This window comes from Hyperolius riggenbachi, chromosome 7 (assembly GCF_040937935.1).
Source record: "Hyperolius riggenbachi isolate aHypRig1 chromosome 7, aHypRig1.pri, whole genome shotgun sequence".
Classification (NCBI taxonomy): domain Eukaryota; kingdom Metazoa; phylum Chordata; class Amphibia; order Anura; family Hyperoliidae; genus Hyperolius; species Hyperolius riggenbachi.
The window spans coordinates 301,973,915-301,997,664 of NC_090652.1; the positions used below are offsets into that span (position 1 = coordinate 301,973,915).

At 47.0% G+C, this 23,750-nt stretch overlaps 1 long non-coding RNA gene across 1 annotated transcript in view; it reads left to right on the top strand.

Moving 5' to 3' along the window:
- The first annotated feature begins 7,256 nt into the window (after positions 1-7,256).
- The window catches only part of LOC137525895 (uncharacterized), a 134,870-nt gene continuing 118,376 nt past the window's right edge, over positions 7,257-23,750 (top strand). Inside the window, exon 1 of the long non-coding RNA XR_011023048.1 lies at positions 7,257-7,720. This is a non-coding gene — a long non-coding RNA (uncharacterized lncRNA). The remainder of the gene's footprint in view (positions 7,721-23,750) is intronic.

Below are 23,750 nucleotides of genomic sequence, written 5' to 3' on the forward strand. Positions count from 1 at the left end.
ACTAATTTTCACTTATATTTTCTCAATTACGGCTATACGTAAATACGATTGGGATATTCAACGGATTTTGTATAACCCATCCGTAATTTAGTGTAATTTTTGTGTAATTTCGTGCCGACTTTAGATGTTAATAGCAAAGCCCCCATATTGTACCAAGTCATTGTGACTCCTAAGTTTGCCCTACTGGCAATAAGAATAGGATGGTGAACCCTGCAGTGTGAAGGGAGCAAGGTCAAAATCTGACTGAAGGCTAGTTAATGGTGTAGTGTCAGGATTCGGATGCAGGCTGAACTTAGGGCTGACATCTGGCAGGGTTCAGGTAATAGGCAATGGCTGGGGCTGACAGTTGACGGGACAGAGTCAAGGCTGGCAGGCTGAGGTCATGACTGACAGTTGACAGGAAAGGGTCAAGGCTGGCAGGCTGAGGTCATGACTGACAGTTGACAGGACAGGGTCAAGGTTGACAGGCTGAGATCATGACTGACAGCTGACAAAACTAGGTTGAAGAAAGCTGAGGTTGTGACTGACAACTGACATGACTAGGCAATTGGAGCAAGTTAGGCCTGGCTGCTAGTAAGTCCCAAATAGAGTTGGGCCGAGCGGTTCGCCTGCGAACGGTTCCATGCGAACTTCAGTGGTTCGCGTTCGCGTCCCGCAGGCGAACTTTTGCGGAAGTTCGGTTCGCCCCATAATGCACCATGAGGGTCAACTTTGACCCTCTACATCACAGTCAGCAGGCCCAGTGTAGCCAATTAGGCTACACTAGCCCCTGGAGCCACTCCCCCCCCCTAATAAAAGGCAGGCAGCGGCGGCCATTACGCTCACTCGTGTGCCTGCATTAGTGAGAGTAGGGCGAGCTGCTGCAGACTGTCTCTCATAGGGAAAGATTAGTTAGGCTTAGCTTGTTCCTGGCTGCATACCTGTTCTGTGAACCCACCACTGCATACCTGTACTGTGAACCCACCACTGCATACCTGTTCAGTGAACCCACCACTGCATACCTGTTCAGTGAACCCACCACTGCATACCTGTTCTGTGAACCCACCACTGCATACCTGTTCTGTGAACCCACCACTGCATACCTGTTCAGTGAACCTGCCACTGCATACCTGCTCTGTGAAACCACCACTGCATACCTGTACTGTGAACCCACCACTGCATACCTCTACTGTGAACCCACCACTGCATACCTGTACTGTGAACCCACCACTGCATACCTGTTCAGTGAACCCACCACTGCATACCTGTTCAGTGAACCCACCACTGCATACCTGTTCTGTGAACCCACCACTGTATACCTGTTCAGTGAACCTGCCACTGCATACCTGTTCTGTGAACCCACCACTGTATACCTGTTCTGTTCAGTGAACCCGCCACTGTATACCTGTTCAGTGAACCTGCCACTGCATACCTGTTCTGTGAACCCACCGCTGCATACCTGTTCTGTTCAGTGAACCCGCCACTGTATTCCTGTTCAGTGAACCCACCACTGCATACCTGTACTGTTCAGTGAACCCACCACTGCATACCTGTTCTGTTCAGTGAACCCGCCACTGTATACCTGTTCTGTTCAGTGAACCCGCCACTGCATACCTGTTCTGTGAACCCACCACTGCATACCTGTTGTGTTCAGTGAACCCGCCACTGCATACCTGTTCTGTTCAGTGAACCCGCCACTGTATTCCTGTTCAGTGAACCCGCCACTGTATACCTGTTATGTCATTCAGCTACATCAGCCAGGCGACCATATGGGCTGTAAAGCCACCAAAACCTGCACTCTCGCCATGGTGCGCACCAGTCCAGCACGGCCGTCACTACACAAACAGCTGTTTGCGGTGCGTTACACGGTGAGTTTGGTGTGTCAGTGTGAAGCAGTACCTTAATTACACTACCTGATTGATGTATACACATGCAAGATGTTTTAAAGCACTTTAGGCCTGTCATTTAGCATTCAATGTGATTTCTGCCCTTAAAACGCTGCTTTGCGTCAAATCCAGATTTTTCCCGGGGACTTTTGGCATGTATCCTACTCCTCCACCTGGGGGTCCAGGTGTTAGACCCCTTGAAACATCTTTTCCATCACTTTTGTGGCCAGCATAATTTTTTTTTCTTCCAAAGTTCGCATCCCCATTGAAGTCTATTGCGGTTCGCAAACTTTTCGGCGAACCGAACTTCCCGCGAAGGTTCGCGAACCCGGTTCGCGAACCGAAAATCGGAGGTTCGGCCCCACTCTAGTCCCAAATGTGTACCCACGGAAGACACTGACAGAGTAGCTGGAGCAGTGTTGCTGTGACGTCCTGTAAGATGCCCGGTTAGTAGTGTAGTACTAGTGAGGACACCGGAGGGGCTGGGCCATAGTATGGTACGAGATCCCAGGTGAAGCAATAGGTATAATAGTTAGGATGAAGGTTAGTGTTAGGCTATGGTTACTGGCTAGGGTTTGCTGAAACTATCATGTTAATTTAGAGTCAATGATAGTTCAGGAGATATGTTAGTATTTGGAATTGCTTAAAAAGTAAAGGTTAGGATTAGAAATTTAGGATAAGGTGAAAGGTCATTATTAGTGTTAGACCATTTGATAGGAAGATGGTTATGGTTAGGCTTAAAGGGAAGATTCAGGGAGGGGATTAAAAAAATAAAAATAAATTTCCACTTACCTGGGGCTTCCTCCAGCCCGTGGCAGGCAGGAGGTGCCCTCGCCGCCGCTTCGCAGGCTCCCGGTGGTCTCCGGTGCCAGACCCGACCTGGCCAGGCCGGCTGCCAGGTCGGGCTCTTCTGCGCTCCATTTCCTGGCACTTTTGCGTCCCACGCCGGCGCGCTGACGTCATCGGACGTCTGCCGGGCTGTACTGCGCATGCGCAGAACTACTGCGCCTGCGCAGTACAGCCCGGCGGACGTCCGATGACGTCAGCGCGCCGGCGTGGGACGCAGAAGTGCCAGGAAATGGAGCGCAGAAGAGCCCGACCTGGCAGCCGGCCTGGCCAGGTCGGGTCGGGCACCGGAGACCACCGGGAGCCTGCGGAGCGGCGGCGAGGGCACCTCCTGCCTGCCACGGGCTGGAGGAAGCCCCAGGTAAGTGGAAATTTATTTTTATTTTTTTAATCCCCTCCCTGAACCTTCCCTTTAAGGTCAAGTTGAGGGTTATTATGAGCAGTGTAGCTATAACTAAAATATCAATGTTAGGCAGAGTGTAGAGAAAGGCTGTGAATAACAGGACTGGATTTATGCAGAGGCCACAAAGGCCATGACCTAGGGCAGTTGGTGGTCAAGTTGTTCGTTGGACATAAAAGTGTATTGCTGCATATGTAGCAGGGAGGCTGTAATTAGAGAGCAGCATGTGCACGAGGGGAACTGTACATGAATGTACCACATGGAAATAGCAATGGGCCATGGAATTTCGGGGCTGCTGCACATGGAAGGGGTGGCAGCTACATTCAGATGTGAGTGTACTTGTAACGAAAAATCCGCAACGCCCGATGGATTGCGGAAATATGGTCGCATCCAATCCGGCAAGCGGACTTTCCAACGCGGGATGCGGAAATTCGTCCGCATCCGCTGCGCAAACCCGTCCGAGCACTCTGCTCCAAACTCACCAGCATGCTGCTCACCAGGACTCTGCCATCTTGCCTCTAGGGGGTGGGCGCGCCCAACAGACACGCCTTTATACTCTTAGGAAGCGTGTCAGCTGACCTGGAGATCAGCTGACATTTTAGCCTGCTCTGATTGGTTGCTGCCTCTGGTGGAGACTTCTCTCCCAGGCAGTATATAAGGAAGTGCTTTTCAGTCTCACTTCATCTGTGTTTGCGATACCCTGTGTCAGCACTCAGACCTAGTCAGCCTTGTCTCTGATATTGTGTTATATATTGGTTTATCGCCAATATATACACATATTATTACTGTTTGATTTATCGTGTATGATTCTGTGCCTGTCTTGACTACTCCTCTGCTTCCTGATTTTGTACTTCGCCAGCCTGTACCGTTATCGACTATTGGCTTGGTTTCCGACTATTCTCTTGTCTCACGTTTCTGTACTGCTGCCGCCTGATCTATTGCCGAACTTCATTTTGTCTGACCTTTCTCCCTTCAGTGGAACGTCTCCCACTGTAGGGTTCTATCAGAGGCTTGCCTCTTTGAGACGACCGCAACTAGCAAACCCTTGCTGCTAGAGGCCGAGATTCCTCCACTCCGTCCTTTGGAGGATCTCACACACAGGGTTCCCATTCAGAGGTAACCACACCTCTGAGGAATTACGGTGTGGTGGATATTTCCACAGACTTGAATTTACGCTGTATATTATTATTGTTGTCTGCTGTTCCAGCTTGCTGGAGGTTGTATCTCTGTGCCCTATAGACAGGGGAGGACTGGGACCTTTTGGCCTGGGGGGAAAACACAACCTAGAGGCCCTTTTATGCTATCCCCAGCCCAAATGCATACCCCAGTCCAAATACATATCAATTTTGTGTGCAAATGTATGTAGTGTACATTTTATTGTTACATTAACTACATTAACTAGTTCCTGCAAAAAGGATGTTTGAAAACTATTCTGAAGGAGGAAGGATGGGAATACAAAACACCTGTGGGTGCTGTGGCAAGGGGGGGGGGGGGGGGGTGGTAGCTGCCAATGAGTGGCTCAGGAAGTATGGATTCATCCTTGCTGCTGGTAGTGGTGTGATGGTGTGGTGGATATATTCTTACCACACTCTAGGCTCCTTAGTACCACCTGGCCAATGTTTAAATACCACAGCCTACCTGAATGTTGTTGCTGACCATGCCCATCCCTTCATGACCAAAGTGTACCTGGTGGCTTCTGAAGGCTACCAGCAGGATAGTGCACCATGTCACAAAGCTCAGATCATCTAAAACAAGAAAGAATGGCAGCGAGTAGTGGTAGTAGGAGGATTACTGCTAGGTGTAGTAGCAGTGAGACTAGGTGCAGCGTCAGTGAGGCTGGTATTAGGTGTAGCAGCTGAGAGGTTAGTGGTAGGTTTAGCGGCGGTAAGGTTGGTGTTAAGTGTGGCAGTGGTGAGTTTTAGTGACAGAGGTTAGTGCTAGGTGAGGCAGCAGTGAGGTGGCAGTGAAGTTAGAGTTATGTGCGGCGGCAGTGAGGTTTTTGTTAGGTGCTGCACCAGCGAGGTGTTTTGGCAGTGAGGTTAGCATTGGGTGCAGTGGCAGTGAGGTTAGTGCTAGGTGAGGTGGCCGTGAGGTCAGTGCTAGGTGAGGTGGCCATGAGGTTAGTGCTAGGTGAGGTGGCCGTGAGGTTAGTGCTACGTGTGTCGATGGTGAGGTTAGCGCTATGTGAGGTGGCAGTGATAGAAGTGCTGGGTGCGGCCGCAGTGAGGTTAGGGCCCGTTCACACTTAAAATCGCAGAATGTTTTGCGGGAGTGATTTTCCCGCGATTAGCGCGGAAAAATCACTGGACACTGCGGCGGTTTTGGAGCGATCGCGATTAGCGTGCTGTGCACGCTAATCACAATCGCAAATCGCGTAATGCTCGTTGCCGGCAAACCGCTGCATGCAGCGCGGTTGCGGTTATCGCTAACCGCAACTGCGGCAGTGAGAACACTGCCACTCGCTACAATGTGTAGCGGTCCGTGAGCGGGAATCGTGCGATTCCCGCTCAGGTGTGAACGGGCCCTTAGTGTTAGGTGCTGCAGCAATGAGGTTAGGTGCGGCGGTGAGGTTAGCGCTAGGTGCGGCGGTGAGGTTAGCGCTAGGTGCGGCGGTGAGGTTAGCGCTAGGTGCGGCGGTGAGGTTAGCGTTAGGTGCGGCGGTGAGGTTAGCGCTAGGTGCGGCGGTGAGGTTAGCGTTAGGTGCGGCGGTGAGGTTAGCGCTAGGTGCGGCGGTGAGGTTAGCGCTAGGTGCGGCGGTGAGGTTAGCGTTAGGTGCGGCGGTGAGGTTAGCGCTAGGTGCGGCGGTGAGGTTAGCGCTAGGTGCGGCGGTGAGGTTAGCGCTAGGTGCGGCGGTGAGGTTAGCGCTAGGTGCGGCGGTGAGGTTAGCGCTAGGTGCGGCGGTGAGGTTAGCGCTAGGTGCGGCGGTGAGGTTAGCGTTAGGTGCGGTGGTGAGGTTAGCGCTAGTTGCGGCGGTGAGGTTAGCGCTAGGTGCGGCGGTGAGGTTAGCGCTAGGTGCGGCGGTGAGGTTAGTGCTAGGTGCGGCGGTGAGGTTAGCGCTAGGTGCGGCGGTGAGGTTAGCGCTAGGTGCGGTGGTGAGGTTAGCGCTAGGTGCGATGGCGGTGAGGTTAGCTTTAGGTGTGGTGGCAGTGAAGTTAGCCCTCCCCCAGTATAGGCAGCCATAGAACCAGATATAGGAAGACAGGGAAATCCTAGAGCATAAGTACCAAAGAGCCCCCCACCCACAGTAAGCCAGGGAGCCTCCTGACAGTTTTAGTGATAGAGAAGGAGACAGGAGACAGGGACACCCCCAATGCAGTTTGTAGGGGAGAGGAGGGTGATAAATCTCACTCACCATTCCAGAGTTCTGCATTTGCAGGAAAGAATTGCTCCAGTTTGGGGGCGGAGCTTCGCGGCAATTTGGGGGCGGAGCTTTGCCGTGATTTTGGCGGTGGTTCCTCCTTGGGTCCCTGCAATTCCCTCAGCACAGTGCATCTTCGGGCTGGGGGTGGAGTTTGGAAGCCAGTGCAGCCAGCCAATGACCAATCTCGGGGCAGGCTCGGGGAGGAGCAGGAGTTCTCTCACCCAATGCCCTGGACTGCAGTCTGCAGCCCGATATGAGTGAAGAGCTACTGCTGGGGGCGGGGCTTTAGATCGAGCGGCCACAGCACTGCAAAAGTTATTTATGACGGCACAAATACATAGTGCTGCGCAGCCAGCCCTGGATGCCTGAGGAGGCGGCGGCCCGGGGGGAATCCGCCCCCCGTCCTCCCGGGCCAGTCCGCCCCTGCCTATAGAGATACTCTATTGTACCAAGCACCCTTTTGCATACGATTGTAACGTGTCACGCTATACTTGCATTATTGGTGATTCTGCAGATCACCATATAATCAGGTATAGCATCTGTATTATTGGTGATACTGCAGATCACCAATAATCAGAATAGCGGTGCTTGCTGACACCAATCGTTACAGTACCATAAAATTGGCCAGAGGAGTAATATGTTCAAACCTGGCCTTATTGCTTAGGGATAGGGAAGAGAATCATCACTAAAGTAGATTGGGGAAGGTAGTCAGGACAGGTCGGGAAAAGGCACAATTTTAATGGGTTTTTCTAACCGTAGGTCACCAGGTGCCAGGATATGTATACATACGGCTTTTCAATAGTTCATGATACCCAGCCCACACCCAACTCAAACTGGCGGTGTCTTTTGACATAAGAGTATAAACTCATCGTAATCTAAATACCTCCAAACAAAGCAGACCTGTAATTTCTTCCGGGTGTTCCCTTAAAACGAGAGCAAATCAGCGTCTCCTGGCGTCAGAAGCATCTGCATGTGATCTGCGTGTTTACACTTCTGAAGATGCTGCGGTAATGCCGAGCCACATCTCCATCGCCAGAGAAGATAAAAGAATGATCCCTGACATATGGTGGACTGCCTTCCATGTTCCTCATCAGTATCCAGGCTCCGTATCTGCCTCTGACGTTATTCTGGACCCCATAGAAGTCAGGTTAAACCTGGGAGCTGCCCAACGGTACAATAACACAGCAATTTAAACAAAAACAGCTAAAATAATAGGATCATGTCAAGCAGAAAACAGACAGCACTGAGGTAATGGACGGAGGGTGTGCTGTGCACAAGGAGAAACTAACTATGAAGGCCTGCACAGTCCGTAACTATGGCTGTCAGAGGGCTGCAAAGTCTATTGTTATTATTAGTGTGGTATATTTGAAAGTTTCAGAAATGGGCAAATAGGCTCTTCACCACAAAAATGACAATGATTGATGTATACTAATAAGCGGATTTATTAAAGTAAGTTGTGTAGAAGAGACAGCAAGACACAGAACATTTATATCACACTTTTCTCCTGGTAGACTCAAAGCGCTAGAGCAGCAGCCACTAGGGCACGCTCAGTAGGAAGTAGCAGTGTTGGGAGTCTTGTCCAAGTTCTCCTTCTTGAACAGGTGCTGCTGGCTTACTGAACAGGAAGAGTCAAGATTCAAACCCTGGTCAAATGTGTCAGAAGCAGTGCCCTTAACCAGTATACTATAGCCACCAGAAACATCAGAGACAATGTTGGGCTGTTTTGTTAGTGAAGCAGATACTGTTATCACACATTCACCTAGATACAACTAGCTAGATTTCCATGTGACACGGCTAAAGATCTCGTCTAGAGGCAAAGCTAGCAGTGCATCCCTCTAACCCTGTATTTCAAAAGGAGTAAATTGTGTCAGGAAAGAAGAGAGAGGACATTTACGTAGAAAATCTCAGAATGTAATGAAAACAATTTCAAATGATAATCAATTATTGGATTCCAGACCTCATGGAAAACAGCTCTGTCTGCTGATGGGCCCGTTTCTCCCACCACTTTGGTGATATCCATAGCCTATAGGACTATCTACTGGGGGCCACCATGACTCCATATACCTACAATAAGTGTGACCACCATGACTCCATCCGCTCATAATAAATGTAGCCACCATGAATCCATTCATCCATAATAAGTATGGCCGCCATGTGTCCATCAACTCATAATAAGTGAAGTCACGACTCCACCTACCCATAATATGTATGGCCACCATATTTCCTTCCACTCATAATAAATGAGGTCACTGTGACTCCACCCACTGATAATAAGTGAAGCCACCCTGATTTCATCCATAATAAGTGTGGCCAACATGACTCCACCCACCCATAAAAATGTGGCCCTATCCAGTCATGATAAGTGTGGCCTCCATGACTCCGTCCATCTATAACCAGTGTGGCCACCATGATTCCTCCATCTATAATACCTACCTATCTAACCTGTACTGCAAGCACCTACCTATCTAATCTATACTGGGGGCATCTACCTACATAACCTATACTGAGAGGTACCTACCTATCTAACCTATACTGCATGCACCTACCTATCTAATCTATACTGGGGGCATCTACCTACATAACCTATACTGAGAGGTACCTACCTATCTAACCTATGCTCAGGGCCGGATTTCTGGCAAGGCCACATAGGCCATGGCCTAGGGCACCAGAAGTTTAGGGGCGGCTCAGTGAGGGGCAGGAAAGCTGTTTTATGCAGTCATCCCTATCTACAAGAACAGCTTTAACCTTTGAACTCTGACCTGTACTTGTGCCGTCCCTGCAAGACCTGTTAGCTCTATCCTGCAGGTATACATCAGTCTAACTCTCATGGTGACGCAATGGGTCCATCATTAATGAGATGGCAAGCATAACATAAAATTTCAAAATATAACTTCTAATCTATACACGTATTACTAAAATAGCTATTGTCTGTGACCCCAATGATGGAAAGTAAGGCAAATTCTCATTGGGGCACACAGAGATAACAACCATTCAGATGGTATAATTGGCCTTGGGCGGTAAAAAGAACAAATCCGGCCCTGCCTATGCTGCATGCACCTACCTATCTAACCTATACTGGGGGCATCTACCTATCTAACCTATACTGAGGGGCACCTACCTATCTAACCTATACTGAGGGGTACCTATCTATCTAACCTATACTGGGGGCACCTACCTATCAAACCTATACTGAGGGGCACCTACCTATCTAACCTATACTGAGGGGTACCTATCTATCTAACCTATACTGCGTGCACCTACCTTTCTAACCTATACTGGGGGCATATACCTAACTAACCTATACTGAGGGGTACCTACCTATTTAACCTATACTGTGTGCACCTACCTATGTAACCTATACTGCATGCACCTACCTATCTAATCTATACTGGGGGCATCTACCTATCTAATCTATACTGGGGGCACCTACCTATCTAGCCTATACTGCCGGCACCTACCTATCTAACCTATACTGAGAGGTACCTATCTATCTAACCTATAATGTGTCCACCTACCTATCTAACCTATACTTGGGGCATCTACCTATCTAACCTATACTAGGGGTACCTACCTATCTAACCTATACTGGGGGCATCAACCTATCTAACCTATACTGCGTGCACCTACCTATCTAACCTATACTGGGGGCACCTACCTATCTAACCTATACTGAGGGGTACCTACCTATATAACCTATACTGCATGCACCTACCTATCTAACCTATACTGGGGGCATCTACCTATCTAACCTATGCTGTGGGCACTTACCTATCTAGCCTACACTGCGGGCACCTACCTATCTAATCTATAATGTGGGCACTTTCCTATATAGCCTATATTGCGGGCACCTGCCTATCTAGCCTATACTGGGGGCATCAACCTATCTAACCTATACTGCGTGCACCTACCTATCTAACCTATACTGGGGGCATCAACCTATCTAACCTATACTGGGGGCATCTACCTATATAACTTATACTGCATGCACCTACCTATCTAAGCTATACTGGGGGCATCTACCTATCTAATCTATACTGGGGGCAGTTACCTATCTAACCTATACTGGGGAAACTATATGGGCTACCTATTCTGGGGGCACCTATAGCTGTCTCCACGTAGGGGGGCACATTTTATGCCCTCGTCCTGGGTGCAATTTAGACTAGAAACTGCTAGTATTTGGCTCCTCCCACATCATGTTTTGTCCAAGCTCATATCTTGTTTTGTGGTATTCATGGATTGGGGCCTCAAGTTATGGCCTGCTTGTGGCCACCAAAACCTTAGCTGCACTCCTGTCCCCCAGTCATGGCTTGATTGTTTGATTTCTGGCCGCCAGTACAGTATAGGCTGGCTGTGTCCTGGGGGGGAAGGGGGGCTCAACAGAAGAGAAGGAAAATAATAATGTTTGATTCTCTGTATAATCCAATCATTTAATTCATTTAATGAGATTTAATCATTGTGTAGAAGATAGTAAATCATAAAGCTTCGTGGTAATAAATCAATAACAGCTGAACTCACTATACAGTTAACAACAAGGCGGGACAACCTGCAATTTCTTCATAAAGGAAAAAGCAGGTAAAGAAAAAGAGACTAAGAATCATTATTTGACTTTGTGACGTCTCAGAACTTCCTCTTCTGAATCCAAAAAGGGCCTTTATTTTCCGAACATTCATCATAAAATCTGTGTGAACTGATCACACCCTGCTTTGTTACTGACGTCTCCGGGCGGTGCGGCCGAACATAAACTGACATTTATAAATGTCACAGCGTTCCGTGTTAATTAATTGGTGCACTCCATCGACAGCACCATTGTCTGATCACTGAACTTTGAGCTGGGGACTTTCCAGCTAGCATTCACCATCAAATCCATAAAACACCATTACTCATTGTAAGTGACTTGATTAATGAAGTTTTTTGTTTTGTTTTTTTAAATGAAGGTTGGGGTTAATGGGTATCTGCATGAAATCTGGCAGGAAGGACTTGTCTGTGGCTGCCAACAGGGTCTGCCGTTATCACACTCTTATGTTCCCACAAATCTCTGCGTCTTGGCCCATGTTGCTGTCCTCATATCTTCTCTACTCCCCCACCTACTCCATGGTGATTGCATAGTAGAGACGATGGGGGAATGGAGAAGCTGCCAAGATCCCAATTTAGACATGAATTGAGGTGGCATCTCTGGGCAGAGGTGAGAAAGTGGCATTTGGCAGTAAAAGGCCATTTTTCCTTATTGATAGGCACATGTGGCCAGTTGTCATGGAGAATCCCCCCCCCCTTTCCGAGACACAGCTGCTCCCCTCCCCAACCAGTCACAATCAGCATCCCAGCAGAGTCAGGCCAACCATAGGGTGGTGGGTGTGGTCCGGCTGTGGAATCTGTGGATAGGTGGCTGGCCTAAATTAATGCGAAGTATGTAGATCACATACTGTTTGACCACTTCATGGCCAATTGCAGCATATCTCTGCAGTGGGAGGGATTATCTATATCTTACTACTTGGAAAAGTGTGTGTGTTCTCAATTATTTGCCTGCCATGGATAGTTTATGCTTGTCACTGGTGACACAACACTGTGTGGTTACTCAGTATTATTTTACTGAGATTTGGAGATTTCTGTCTGTCGAGGGCAGAAAGTAAGTCTCTGAGTTAGGTATCAATGATACAACTTCTGCAGAGCGTTGGTCTCGGAGGTTGAAACATCCTACAGCAAAGTAAAATGCTGCAGGACGCACGTGGGCCGACAACGCCTCCTTATCTTCTGTTACATCTCTTGCAATCCACCACTCCCATTGCCTCCACGACTATGATGGATTCATTCCGATCAGTATCAGTTAATGCTTATTTTATCACTCAAGATATTTATTGCACCGCTAACACAACTTTCTTATCTCGGACCATATATAAATACAGAATTCTTACTGGCTATGGTTGGCCTTGCTTCAGCTCTGCTTTTTTATGATCTGAAATGACAGGCTATTAATATTTTATTGCCGGGATTTAAAGTTGGAGGAAGGTCTTTGACTCTGGTCTGAAATACCGATTGCCAGAAGAAGAAGCAACAAGTTGCACCAGATAAGGGTGAGACGAGAGGCTTTGGTTCGGTGACCTTTGGCAAGGCTTCAGGAACAGGGAAATAGTCGCTTAAATTCATCCATGTGTTTAAATAAATCATTACAGAAGGCAAAACGTCCCTCTTTGAATGAGATACCGTTTCTAGATTGTATTTTATTCTCTTATGCTGTCAGATATGAAGTATTTGAACTGCAACTGACTCAGTGGACACAGCTGGCCTGTTTTATATGCTAGCCTTCTCATGAAGTGAAATATTTGGATTTTTGCTGATCCAACTTTCGGTGTTCAGTTTTGAGAAGTACCGTGAATACCCAAAATAAAGTCAACCTTGAGTATAAATTGACTGTTTAACCTGTGACCTTTTTTTAAAGTTAGAAAAGGCATAGACTAAAGTATATGTTGTAAAAAAGAGAAAAAAATCCTGCACTGCTCAAAGGTTTTTTATTTTGTCAGCTCAATCTTCATGCATCTATATCCAAGTCCATTCCATAGAAAATACAATAAGATCTGACATACCCTTCTTGAAGTATATGTTGACCTAACAAGTTTATCCTGGTTCTGCCTCTCCATAACCTACTGCCATGTCCACCAGAAAGTACTGCCATGTCCCCAAGTGTTCACATGCCTCCAACTATTTCCAAAGCATCCAACTTGAACCTAAGCATTGAGCCATTTGTATTGATGCCTTTTTTAGGCACTTGTTTTGGCCTGATGAATTGGGCTTGGACCCACGAAACACGTTGCCTGTGCTAAATAAACCTTTTGTCTCTTGAGACTGTCGTTATTAAGGTAACCCACCTCATCCTTTACGTTTTTAGTGTTTTTTAACCTATTTTATCTATACCTGGATGCCTCTTTAACCTTTTGTGCTGTATACATCCCTATTTCCCACTGAGGTTGGAGGGGACCTCTCTGGCCTCACTTAGTTGACACCAGTGTTAGAGACAGTCCTTTTTTTACTAAAGAGAGTGACCTCATCCAGTTCCACCTGGAAACCCTAAGTGGAGTCTAGTACATTGTCTCCACCTGCATCCAGTGGGTGGTTGCCCCTTTGCAACGCACTTTTGTGAGTAGTCATCCTGTCATTTACATCTTCTCTGTTCTAGCTAAAAACATATTATGCTATTTGGGCTCCCATTGGTTTTGTGTCTTTTATCCAATTGGGTGTCCTGGCACCCCACCCTTCCACGTGTTCTCCAAGACTTGTATTATTATGCCCATCTCCTCAGCACCAGTATTGCCATGTTCCCCAAGATATGCCATGGCCCCAAGTACAGTAATGTCTACCAAGTATTTCCTTGTTCCACCACCAATACTGCCACGTTAACCAAGTGTTCTCATTTCTCCAAATATTGTCAAATCTCCCAACTTACTTCCATGCCTCCTGAGTCCCAAGCCTTGCCTTAACTACCTGCTCCTTCCCTCATGCAGTAGAGCTTTGTCCCCCAAGTGTTGCCGTAACACCAAGTATGGTCATGTCTACCATGAATTGCCTTGTTTTTCCATCAGCACTGCCAAGCCCACCAAGTAATCCCTAGCAGCCAACTTGTACTGTCAATGTTTCCAAAATCTTACTTTATCTCCACCCACACAAATACAGCCATGTTCCTCAATGTCTCTCCAAACTCTACCATGTACCCAAGTACTGTCAGGTCTAACAAGAGTAGTGTCTTCCCACAGTATTGTCCTGTCCATCAAGTGTTCCCATGCCCCCAACAGATGTCATATCCTCCAACTTGTACTGACATGTTTTCCAAATTCTACTTTACCACACAAGTGCTGCCATTAGCCCAAAATGCTGCCATATCTGCCAAGTTCTGCCGTATTTACCAAATCTCCCACCAGTATTTCCAGGTTCGCAAAGCATTTCCATGTTCCTCCTTGTATTCTCATGTTTCTGCTTGTATTGTCATGTTACCCTCAGTACCTCTCTCTTCCTATTACTCCCCCACCCATGCAGAGAATATTGGGGAAGCATTGTAAGAGTGGGTTATAGTTACCTCTTACCATGGTATGCATTCCCTCACTTCTGTTTCACTGTTCCCATGGTTCTTGACTATATTCATTTCCCATCAACACTCGCGAGCAGGCATGGGCTTTCGAGTATTCAACTACTCAAATTCGAAATTAAAATAAGGCTTGACTGCCTCAGGTTTGACCACGGGAGACGGGTTACTTACCCTGAAGTCTGTCTTCTTATATGCGGCTCACTCCACTCGCATGTAACATATTGGATGTGTTGCATGACTCACCACAGCACTTCCACCTTCCGGCTTGAAGGAGGAAATGTGATAGTGAGTTATAGAATGCATCCCATAGGTCGCATGTGAGTGCAGTGAGGCCCATAAAAGCAGATGGACTTCTGGGTAAGTGACCCCCCTGTCTCCCGTGGTCACACCTGACACAATCAAGCCCCATTTTAATTTCAAATTCGAGTAGTTGAATACTCGAAAGCCCATGCCTGCTTGCGAGATCACTAAAGCAACCACATGTGGATTTCTGAGGATTATGGCAACACAGGTTTTTAAAAGCAAAGTGTTCAGAAGTTAGTAATTCCTGGTGATTTTCAGCCTCCTGTACCATGTAAGGAGGAGGTGGTTTGAACGGCTATAGAGGTCTAAAAGACCCCTGTAGCAGTTCAATAAACAGTCAGTCATTGCTTATTCATGATGATTTGTCTTTTTTTTGGCCAGAATCAATGTGAAACATTCTGCTGAACATTCATCTACAAATTTATTTCAATCACATGACTGAATAGCCTAAAATCTGACTGGCTGCCACAGGTTTCACTAATCTCTACATTGGCTTCTTCTTACTATGAGTTTTTTTCTTAACTATTGCAAGAAGGAAGGAAATAAAAGTTGTACCTTGAGGAGAATTTAACTTGGAGGAGGAAGTGGCTGTAGCAATAGTGACACCTGTCAGCGGTTAGATGATACTGCAACCAGGAACTAAAATATTTACATCTACGGTCATAACTTCCTAAAAATGCCATGGAGGACTTTTTCAGTGTCTTAAACAACCTTAGTTTAACACCATAAGTGTTACCATACCTCCCAACTTTTTGAGATGAGGAAAAGGGACACTTAAGCCACGCCCATGCCACACCCCTAGCCACACCCCCACCACGCCTCTAGTCACGCATACCATAAAAAATTCATAAGAAAAATATGTTGTTTTATAATTCAAACCACACTGGTCCTTTCTATCCTGGTTAATTTTCCTTCATAGTAACATTTTAAAATTAGTAATATATCAATTTAAAGGATGGGAATAAAGTTTAGAGTCAATCAAACACATTTTTAGTATAGAAATATATATATTTATATAGAAAGGGGGACAAAGTCCTGAAAGAGGGACAAATGAGGGTGAAAGAGGGACAGAGGGACAGGGCTCCCAAAAAGGGACTGTCCCTCCGAAAAAGGGACAGTTGGGAGCTATGGTGTTACTGTTTTGCCTAGAGCCCATGGTAAAAATCCTCACCCAACCCGACTGCTGTACAGGAAGTTTGGTTTTACCCTGAAAGAAGAACCCCCATGCCCACCACATGGGAATCAAATACCTCACCTGTCTTTAATAAGAGAGGGAGAGAAAAGGGTTGGCATCTTACGGGCAGAAAACATCTCCTAAATGCTGTTAAAACATATTCAGTCATTGCTTAGCTTGCTTTAGGCTTTTGTTAGGTACAATGTTAGTGTAGAGGGTGTGGTACCAATGGAGTCTGAGGACCTTCCAAAGGAGACAAAAAACGATAAAGGGACACCAGGAGCCCCTGATAGTGTAGCACGTCGGGGGTATAAGACACTCAACAACAGTATGTGCAACGGCTGGAGAGGAAAGCCCGTCCTCACTCGGGTTCTTTAGTCTTCGTCAATGTAGGTCGCTCTCCAGGAAAATATAAAGAGGTGTAAGGGTTCCAAGGAACCAACATACACGGCCAACAGCCAACTCCCCTAGCTGAGAGGGTTGGTGTGGGATATTACTGGGAGGGAGGAGGCACCCCACGATGTGATGTGTGGAAGGGATAATGTCAGCTGGATAAAATATCTATAAATAGGCTTACCTCTAAAAGAAAGGGGTGACCCAAATAAAGTAATAAAATCTTTCATAGAAACCAGACATTTGAATGACAACGCGCCTCGTGGAGTACAGTCTGCCTCCCCAGACAAAACAACAAAAGTGTCTCAATACTAGCAATTTGCAAGCAGGGATAGAGGTGCTCCCTGCTTGCAAATAGATAGCATTGAGACACTTTTGTTGTTTGGTCTGGGAAGGCGGACTGCAGTCCACCAGGCGCGTTGTCATCAGGCCCGGATTTACATTGCAGAAGCCGATAGGCAAAGATGTCCTGGCTCCCTAGACATGCAAACCCCAACAAATTGCACCACATGCGTGCTAGGTGACCCAGCTGTCACTTCTCACTTACTCCTCTTGCCTGTCTTAGGTAGCTACCGGTGCCCCTTAGCATTAGGTAGCCAGAGGTACCCTCAATATTAAGTAGCTGTTGGTACCCTCGGTATTAAAGGACTTACGAGGCCAACATCGTTAAAAAAAGTCAAGTACCTGCAAGATGTTTAAATGCACGGAGGACGCCATCCGCGCCCTCCGTGCAGTTCCGCTGGGTCCCCTTCCTGAAAGTGCCCCCCGTGCCGACCGCGACCCCACAGGCTGGGTCGGGCTCTCATGCTACTCATAGTATGGCCGCCGGAGCTGGCCGCGGCTGCGCAGTCAACATTGCCGCGAGTGCGGCTGCGCAGCTCTAGGGTCAACCCTCTGAACCACGCACTGTAGCGTGGATCGGAGGGGTTGGCGCTAGAACTGCGCAGCCGCACTTTTCTTTGCATTTTTTGAAATTGATTTTTTCAAAAACTATATGGTCTTTTTGGAAAATTATTTTTTCCCCTTGTATCCACTATTCCCTTTAACATAGGTAGCAATTTTGGTGTCAGTAGCATGCATGGGGGCTTTCCTATTAACCTCCAAAGTCGGAACAAAATTACGTGAAATTTTTTTGCGAAATTACGAATGACTACGAAATCAATTTAGTTTGCAAATGGTAATTAGATATAGGTGTAATTGAGAAAATTGACGCGAAATTTTGCAAAATCGTAATTTTGCTAATTACTATCATCACTAGTGGTTCCTCTGGTCCCACCTCCAAATCCTAAATCCCTTCTACTCCCAACACAGGTTATAATTTATCAGTGGTTTTGCATTTACTATTATTGTTCTGGGTCTCTATTATTTATTATGCAAAACTGCTTTAGATCAGCTTCCTGGGAGTTTCCTCTGGCTCATGATCACATGACTCACATCGGTCATGTGATTGTGAGTTGGCGATTGGCAGCAGAGAGTACGTGGCTGTGAAGCATGGAAGAGGCCCGCATCGCTGGAGCGGGAAAATATTACACCGCTCCCTGTGCTACTCTGCATGTGGGTTGGGAGAAGGAGGAGGAGCGGGTGCCCAAAGCAGCTCTGGTCCCCCTACCCACCAGAGGCGTAGCTATGGTTTTTCAGCGACCGGCGACAAAGACAATTTTTCTGCCCACCCACCTGGACTAAATGGGCGTGGACATGCATCAGAATGTGGGCGTGGTCATGGGTGGAGACAGATGGACAAATGCTGTTTAGATAGCCACATGTGCCCCCTTCCCCATTTAAATAGCCACATGTGCCCCCCTTTAGATAGCCAAATGCGCCCCCCTTCCTCCTGTCTATATAGCCAGATTTGCTTCCGTTTATATAGACAGATATGCCCGCTTTTTCTGCTGCTGTAACGCTTCTGCACTCCTCTGCAGAGGGTGGGAGAGAAGCAGGGGCATTTCGGGCAGCCAGCAAGCTGCCTTTCACGAGTGTGGGGCTGCAGCAGCTGTGCTGAGCACCCTCACAGTGCTGCACCCAGGGACATATGTTCCACCTTGCCCACCCATAGCTTTGCCACTGCTACCCACAATCGCAGCGTTTGAGGGGGCTATTGTTCCGCCTGTTATATAAAATACTCAAATACAGGCTCTCAATTTATACTGCTTGCAAAAGCCCCAATTACTTGCACCCAACCAGTGGTGTAAGGATCACCATAGAAGCCATAGCTGCTGCTATGGGGCCCATAGCCATGGGGGGCCTGCATAGTCTCAGCAGGCAATAAGGGGTTCACTGTGGGACTTGTGGTGGGCCACCTGAAGTGTAAAGTTCCTACACTGGAGTCACATCTGGCTTCCTATTCTGGAAGTATGACTAGCTACTTATACTCTGGATAAGGACCATGATTAAGGACTTGGCGTCCGAAACATGTTAGTCAAGTGTTTTCTGTATGTCTGGATACGTCCTCAATAAATATACCGATATAACGATTTTGGAGACATTGGTGCGGACCTTCCTTCCTTTACCTCTTGACTACCTGGGCCTGGCTGCCTGTGTTCCTGCACTGTCTGCCACGGTACAGTAGAGCGGTATCCCTTGCTTGTTTCCCCATTATACTCTGGATACATGTACTGGTTGGGGGGCTACCTAACACTGGGGGTATCTCTAGCTACCTATACTAGGGGGTGGCATAAAGGTACTTAATACAATTTTTGGAGGGCCCCAATCATAACTTTGCTTTGAAGTCCCTTGATTTCTAGATCCGCCCCTGAACCCAATATAAGTACCTCCTATTGTATGAAAAGACAAGACAAAATCCCTCAGGAGGTGGTGGTGGACTCGCCTCCCCGAAGCAGACAAGATACCGTCAGTTTTATTACAACAGGTTTATTAATATACTCCAAAACAAACAGTGCAACGCGTTTCACGGGTATGTTCCCGCTTCCTCAGGCATTAAACAGATAGGAGTACACTGTAGTCTCAAGGTCACGAATAGCGCCTGTTTTATCCTGCTGGCATCTCTGTTTACTCTTACATTATCAATATCCACCCCTGGTGGAGGGGTGTTGCCCCTTATTTCCTTATCTACAGAGAGCGACTTTTAATCCTGAATGAGGACAGGTCTAATCTCCTCACCTGCCTATACAGTGGTTACCTAGGAGGTAACCCACGTTTGTGAGTATATACATTATATACTTTTCATTTCCAACCCCTTGTTTTGCATACTACACTATATTGGGCTCTCGGTATTACTTTTGTCCAAAATGTATAATACGCTTTTCTCCTGGCAGACCCAAAACACCAATATATGCGTAGCATTTTTGTGCAGACCTAGGTTGTGGAGAGTTGTTCTATGTTTTTTTTAGTGAATGGGGGCATTGATTTTAAGTTTGATATTTTTTCTCTTTCGTTGTCTTTGTGAAAACATGTTTTGCTGAAGTTAAGCTACTACGTTTGAACATTCCTAGAAAATAAAGGAACTTTGTGAGGCCCCCAATTCAGTGGTAACACATCTATCAGGAAATAGTGATTTAGTGCAGTATTTATTTTTGTCCGTACCAGGTATTGGAATACACTCTGTTCCATGTTCTGCTTCCCATGTGAAACAGATACCGGACATCCACCTGGAAGGGAAGAGCCGATATTTTATTTTTACAACATTTCAGGAAGAGCGAGAAATAGCAGATATTTATATTACCCAACAAAGGACAGAGTGTGGATCCCAGAAGAGGCCACCAGGTGAGGGTGACCTAGACGCCTCACCATGGACGTTCAGCGAGAGTTTGGCAGTCATGCTGGGACTTCTGGTACCCAAGAAAACAGAAAGTCAGTAGAATGGGATGATTTAATGACCCTTCAGATCCCACAGAGAAGTAAAAAGCCTTCAGTACCAGTGTGCCATGCAAAGGTGGGCAGAAAGCAGTGCCAAGCATCAGAATACCAAGTCAAGTCTTGCCAGGCCTCAGCATTAGGCAACATACTTGTTTTTCAACTATCTTGTTACTAATTTTGTTTTGAAGCTTTTTTTAGATCCCTTTCAAAACTGATCATGCTTTACGTCTTATTTATGCAGATAGACTAGAAATTCAAGAGGATTTAGAAACTTAGATGTCCTGATGGTCAATCAATTTCAGCGACCTCCTTTCTAATCAGTGTACTTGAACTTCATGTCTTTGCAAAGTCGTGTCAATGCACTCAGAACTCTTCGACATGTGACATCATTTTCAAAAATGCTTTAAGCACTTCACATCCAGACCTTGTTTTCCCCAAATGGACCAGAGCAGTTTTGACGCTTTAGCTGTGTCCCTTTTTAATCAGCAATAACTTCATCTGTACTCGTGCCACATAAATGATCCTTATATAGTTTTTTTCAAGACAAACTAAGCTTTCATTGGGGAGTATTTGGTACCAAGTAAAATATTCTTCTATATGTATTTCAATGGGAAAAAGTGGAACAAATTTAAAAAATGCATTATTTCTCAATTTTGACCAATTTCTGTTTAAAAATAAAAAAAATGCTACTGACATTAAAACTGTGCCACCAGTTTATGTCCCCCCAGTATAGATATCCAGATGTGTCCCCAGCATCTCCCCCCCCCCCCCAGTATAGCCAGATGTGTCCCCTGGGTTTGCCACCCCCAGAATAGATTGACAGATGCACCCCCAGGAATAGTGCCCCTCTTTATAGCCAGATGTGTCCCTGGGATCAGCATTACCCCATTATAGCCAGATGTACCCCCAGGATTAGCGCTGCCCCCCCATTATAGCCAAATGTGCTGCCAGTATTAAGTTATGGCACCCCAGGTGCTCAGATATGCCATATTATTAAAGCCCCCCCTCCCCTTGGTTACCCAGATGTCCCCCAGTCACTTTAACATCCCCTTTATATATCCTCTCCCCCCCCCCCTCAAGAATCGATAGCCAGATGTCCCCCCCCCCCCCATTAGGCAGCCCCCTCCTTGCACTAATCATTTTAAAAAAATCCTCCAGCAAGCAGCCTCACTCACCTTACCTCGTTCCTGCGACTATCCTGAAGCCCGAGCTTCTGATCCCTATTCTGCAGTCAGCCGCGTATTGCCGGTTACCCGGGTCCCGGCTTGATGACGTCATCAAGCCAGGACCCGGGTAACCGGCATTACGCGGCTGAATGCAGAGCGGGGAATGGAGGCTCGGGTCCCATTCGCTAATTAGTAATGCAGCTGACAGTGCCGGGAGGTGAGCTCTGAAGCGCACCCGATCGTGCACAGCAGGGCTGCAAGCTGAATCAGTATATCTACGTCATGGTGGCTTGGAGGGTGCCACAGATGACGTAGATATTGTGTAGCAGTGAAAAAAGTGGTTAAAGGGATAAGTAACGAGGAAGCATGGGCACCAGACTGGAGGAGGGCGCGTGGCAACAAAATGGGAACAAAGGGAGGGGAGTGGACAACTAAACGATGGTCCTCATGCTGCCTACTCTACGGAGATGGATTAAGGCCAAATGGGGCCCTAAGTAAAGTTGCAGATCTGGGCCCCCCTCCCTAAGGGGTACATTATCTAGGGCACGTAGATTAAAAAAAATTGTTGTGGAGGCACATGACTACATATTTTTGATATCTGGGAGTCACATGGCTACCTATGTCTTGTATCTGGGGGTATATAGCAGTTTAAGGGGTTGATTCACTATAACAAACAGCGAGCGTTACCTCCTGTAACGCTTGCTATCTCCTTTTGCTCCCCTTACTGCACACTTAACATGCCTTATCAGAGTTAACGTGCCTTAGAGTCAATATGACTTAACGTGCCAGAGTAGCATAGCAAGCGCTACAAACTTATGCCTGCTAATTGGCAATGATGAGAGCTCCACCCATCCTGCCCTGAGCCCCTGCAGATCCAATCACTTTAAAGGACATTACCCCCGCCCTTTGATTGGCTCAATAGGCTGCCTGTCAATTGACAGGAAACTTGACAGGCAGCCTATTGGGCCAATCATAGTGCAGGGATAATGTCCTTTAAACTGATCGGACCCGCAGGGACTCAGGGCAGGACAAGTGGAGCTCTCGTCATTGCCAGTTAGCAGGCATAAGTTTGTAGCGCTCACTATGCTACTCTGATAAGGCACGCTAACTCTGATAAAGCAAGCTAACTCTGATAAGGCACGCTAAGCATACAGTAAAGGGAGCAAAAGGAGAAAGCTGGCGTTACAGCAGGTAACGCTCGCTATTTGTTATAGTGATTCAACCCCCAAATCTTTAATCTAAGGCCACATGGCTACTTAATCATAAATATCTGGGGAGTGCAGGGCTACTTAATACTTTGGGGGCAAACAAGACTACTTAACCCTCTGGGGGATAATCCCGAGCTGAGCTCGGGGTAAGCCGCCACAGAGGATTTCTCAGGCCCTGGTGGGCCGATTTGCATAATTTTTTTTGTTGTTGCACGCAGCTAGCACTTTGCTAGCTGCGCGTATATACCGATCGCCTCCGCTCCGCGCTGATTCGCCGCTACCCGCCGTGCCGCGCCCCCCCCCCAAGACCCCGTGCGCAGCCTGGCCAATCAGTGCCAGGCAGCGCTGAGGGGTGGACCGGGACTCCCTCTGACGTCACGACGTCGTTGACGTCGATGACGTCATCCCGATCGTCGCCATGGCGACGGGGAAGCCAAACAGGAAATCCCGTTCTGAACGGGATTTCCTGTTTGCTTTGATTGCCGGAGGCGATCGGAGGGGGTGGGGGATGCCGTTGCACAGCGGCTATCATGTAGCGAGCCCTGGGCTCGCTACATGATTTAAAAAATAAAAAATTTAAAAAAATAGTGCTGCGCCACCTCCTGGGCGATATAATTGTATCCCCCAGGAGGTTAAAGCAGTAGGATCAGCCATACTATGCCAGGGGGGAAAAAAACACATATATAAATAAATAAATACTTGATCTACTTACATAACAGATGTATTGTACTGTCCACGTTGTCATTTCAGAAAATATATAGTAAATGAAGAGAATTATGTTCCTGGCAGATTCCATTTTTTATTCCCTCTGACTGAAGCCAAATCCTGATGTAATTTCCTCCCTTATTTTTTTTTCTTTTCTCCTCCAATCTGCAGCACAGCATCAGGTTTCAACCTTAGCCTGTCACACTGAACTGCTCTCATCAAATCAGTGAGGAGCAGGAAGATGAGGGGGGGAGATGAAAAGCTTTCTCCTCGGCGATGGCGAGAAAATAGAACCTGGCTGACTAAAATAAGATTTATTACTACACAAACATTTCTGAATAGATTGGAGTGTTTGCAATGCAGGGTGAGATTCCTGGAGGCATAATAAACACAGTGCAGTGGGTGAATGGAATTTGATTTTGTGGCTGACAATCCCAGTTTAATA